This window comes from Pleurodeles waltl, chromosome 2_1 (genome assembly GCF_031143425.1).
Source record: "Pleurodeles waltl isolate 20211129_DDA chromosome 2_1, aPleWal1.hap1.20221129, whole genome shotgun sequence".
Lineage (NCBI taxonomy): Eukaryota > Metazoa > Chordata > Amphibia > Caudata > Salamandridae > Pleurodeles > Pleurodeles waltl.
The window spans coordinates 302,617,251-302,621,772 of NC_090438.1; positions in this window are offsets into that span (position 1 = coordinate 302,617,251).

The window sequence follows — 4,522 nt, forward strand, 5'->3', positions numbered from 1 at the left end:
ATGCTAATGCACATAAGGACAGGGTGACAAAACAAAAAGGGGGGGGAAGAGACAAAGGATGCACTTGGTCAATGGCTGCACCAACACCACAGTTGGCGTACACACCACCGTCACACACAGGGAATAGCCCTACACACAAAGCAATGCACTACCAGTAATAATGCTAGCCACCAGGGCCTGGGGAGGGGCACATACCGCCAACTGCAGCACACTTGGGACCCACACTGCCCTGACCAGTAGTGGATGCCTATAAGCTAGGTAGCAGGATTATCACTTCAGGACCCTGCCCAACATGGGACCCACTTTGCAAAGTCAGGCCTGGTCGAGCTGCACCCACTGACACACATCCCCCACCCAGCTACCCCCCTACCATGCGTAAGTTGCAATGATGGGCACTGTACTCACCCCCTTGTAGCTTCTGTGATGCCCTCAAGCGCCCATTCAGCTCTGGATAGGCCACCACCAGTATGCGGGCCATCAGGAGGTCAGGGTTCGACGGCCACCCCTTCCTCGTTGGGAGGCCACCCCCGGCTGGACCTCCGCTGTCTTCCATGCCCAGCGGTACAGGTCCTCTCACTGTTTCTGACAGTGGGTGCTCCGCCTGCCGTAGACCCCCCGGGCCCGCATGTCCTTGGCGATGGCACGCCATATACCCTTCTTTTGATGGGTGCTGACCTGCAGAGAAATACACACAGGAAAAGGTATCAGACCGTCCTGCCTGTTACACCTATGACCCACAATACCCCTTTCACATCACCATTTTCACACACTGGGCCCAGCACACAAGCTGTACGCTGCCCAGGAGACATCCACCAAACCCCCCTACACGAGGCCTTCACACACACCACTCCCTGCATTCATGCCACATGCATCGTGCTCACAGTGTGCTCACCTGTTGGTCTAGAGGCCCATACAGCAGTCCGTACTGGGGTAGGACCCCATCAACCAGTCGCTCCAACTCCGTTGAGGTGAAGGCAGGGGCCTTTTCCTCACTCACACGAGCCATGGTAGGTTTCAGACACAGGTCACAGCAGCACATGCAGCGTAGGACCTCTCCTGTTGAAGGTCAGGTAGCAAGTGAGTGATCAGATAGAAAAAGGCGGTCACGTCCGGGGCGGTGCATACCGCCGGCGTACATCACCATTGGCCACTGTACCCCATAGGGCCCAATAATAACCAATGAGGAGTTGCACTGCGGTTCCCGACCGCCTCCCGCAACAGCGCACAACACCAGCGGAATTACCTCACTTCCACCTGTCCCTCCTCACAAGACAGGTGGATGCCATTTTGGGGCGGGGGGGCAGGCCCTGGATAATAACTGCATCACAGTTCAAAATTGGACATACAGGACAAATGCCACCCATACATTGAAATTTAACATCATGCATTTTACTGTTGTGGCTACGATGTACAGTTTGTGACTGGCTCCTCACTCTTTTGCCCCATAGATTGCTACTGCTGCGGATGTATAGGAGATGGAGACATAAACCCTTGTACAGACCCCTGGTGGACTTGGCAACAAAGGAGGACAGGCACATTATCCTCACCTATAGACTTGACAGGGCCACAATCACAGATCTGTGTGCCCAACTGGAGCCTGACCTGATATCTGCTATCCGTCACCCCACTGGGATCCCCCCTCTTGTGGAAGTCCTATCTGTGCTCCATTTCTTGGCAACTGGTTCTTTCCACTTTGACAGTGGGTTTGGCAGCAGGAATGTCACAGGCAATGATATCAACAGTGCTGACAAGAGTGTTGTCTGGCCTGATAAAACACATGTGCAGCTACATTGCTTTTCCCCAGGTGGAGGATTTAGCCACAACGAAAGCTGAGTTCTATCCAATGGGACATATCCCCAACATAATTGGGGCAATTAATGGTACACATATTGCATTTGTCCCCCCATCAAAATGAACAGGTGTTCTGAAATCAAGAGGTTTCACTCAATGAATGTCTAGATGGTCTGCCTGGCGGACCAGTACATTTCCCATGTCAATGCTAAGTATCCTGGGTCGGTGCATGATGCCTATATCCTGAGGAATAGCAGCATCCCAAATGTGATGGCCCAACTACAGAGGCACAGGGTGTGGCTAATAGGTGAGCCCTGGTTCCCACCCATTAGATGTTGGGGTATGAGTATGGTGTGGGCCGTATAGGATAGTGTGAGGCTAAACGTTGTCCCTCGATATTTGCAGGTGACTCTGGTTACCCAGACCTATCATGGCTACTGACCCCTGTGAGAAATCCCAGGACAAGGACAGAAGAACATTATAATGAGGCACATGAGGGAACAAGAAGGAGTATTGAATGTACCTTTGGCCTCCTGAAGGCAGGGTTTCAGTGTCTCCATGTAAGCTGTGGATCCACACAGGAAAGACAGTGTTACTTCATATTACATTTTCTTTTTATGGTTAATCTTTGTCACTGGCATGCTGTTATTTTCCATTTCTATGCCCACTCACTGTACCCTTTGGCAACTCATTTTGCAGATGTTGGTGCCCCACTATCGCTCCTGGTGTGATCACTGCAGCCAACTACAGGTCTTTGCTATTTGAAATTTACTGTAGAGTTGAATTGCAATGTTTGAATCTGGTTAAACAAATACATACTGAAATAAGTTTAATATACTCCATACTTGTATTTTGTAAAAGAGTGTTTATTTAAGTGTTAAGAAGCAGAGGGGCAAGTGCAATGGTCTGGGGTGATGATGGAGAAAAGTCCAGGGTATTGTTCCAGTCTATTGTTAGCACAGGTGCATTGTCCAAGGGGCCATAGGAAGGGGGGCAATGGCAGTTCAAGGTGGACTCAGTGACAGATTGGGACACAAGGGTGAAAATCAGGAGAGTCTCATTTCCAGGCGGGGGTCTTGGCAATAGTCTCTAGCTTCTGTCTGGATTGCAGGGAACGTTTGCGGGGTGGTTCTTCTTCTGCAGGGGGAGGGGTGCTGGTGGCCTGTTGGTCCTGTGGCAGAGCCTCATGTCCACTAGCGGCAGCAGAGGTGGAAGGTAGTTCAGATGTCTAGCTAGTGGCAGGGTCCCGCTGTTGTAAGACTGCCTCCCTCATGATGTTAGCCATGTCTGCCAGCAACCCTGCTATGGTGGTGTTGATGGCCTGCAAGTACTCCCTGATACCCTGGTACTGTCCCTCCTGCAGCCGCCTGTTCTCCTGCAAGTTTTCCAGGATCTGGCCCAGGGTATCCTGGCAATGTTGGTATGCTCCCAGGATCTCAGTGAGTCTCTCCTGGAGAGTCCATTCCCTGGGCCTGTCCTCCCCCTGGCACACTGCAATCCTCCCACTTTCCCTGTTGTCCTGTGCCTCTGTCCCCTGAACCATGTGCCCACTGACCCCTGGTCCCTGATTGTCTTGGGTGCGAGGTGTGCCCTGTGGTTCCTGTAGTGGTGGACACACTGCTGATTGACGTATCCTGGGAACAGAGGTATGGGTACGCTGGGTGGATGGTGTTTCCTGATGGGGGAGGCTCTGTGGTGGTGTGTGACTGTGCCTGAGTAACCGACTGTCCAGACTTCCCTGATGGTCCAGGTTGGTCTTCCAGATCCAGGCAACCAGAGTTGCTTTCATCACTGTGGGCCTCTCCTGTGGGGGGACTGGATAGTGCTGGTACCTATTCACCGCTGACATTGGCTGGGATACCTGTGGGGATGTAAAGGATGTGATATGGTTTCTGTGTGTGACATATTGTGCATCAGTGGGTTGCCCTGTTTGGTTGTATTTGCCCTGGCAGCTTTCACTTGTGTACGTTGGTATGTGGTGGGCTAGCTGATTCTCTCCAGTATACATGCTTTAGTGAAAGGTGTCCATGCAGGTCTGTGAGTGGTGTCCATGCATTGGTATGGCATGCAGGGCTTGGCATTGGGATGAGTGAGATGTAATAGTGGGGTGTGTGGGAGGTGGTGGAGTGATGGGGTTGAGGGTATGGGTAGGAGTATGTGATGGCAAGCAGGTAGGGGCGTGATAGTAGTATAGAGTTGACTTACCAGAGTCCAGTCCACCTGCTACTCCAGCCAGGCCCTCAGGATGCATGATTGCCAAGACTTGCTGCTCCCATGTTGTTAGTTGTGAGGGAGGGGGTAGGGGTCCACCGCCAGTCCTCTGTACAGCGAGTTGGTGTCTTGCTGCAATGGAATGCACCTTCCCCTGTAGGTCGTTCCACCTCTTCCTGATGTCGTCCCTTGTTCTGGGGTGCTGTCCCACGGCGTTGACCCTGTCCACAATCCTCCGCCATAGCTTCATCTTCCTTGCAATAGATATCTGCTGCACCTGTGCTCCAAATAGCTGTGGCTCTACCCGGAGGATTTCCTCCACCATTATCCTTAGCTCCTCCTCTGAGAATCTGGGATGTCTTTGTGGTGCCATGGGTATTGTGTGAGTTGTGTGGGTGAGGGTGTGTAGGGTGATGTGTTGGGGTGTATGATGTGGGGTGCATGGGTGGTGTATAGGTGATGGTGGTGTGTGGCTCTGGTCTTGTCTGTGGTGTCTGTCTCATGCCAATGGTTTGTAGTC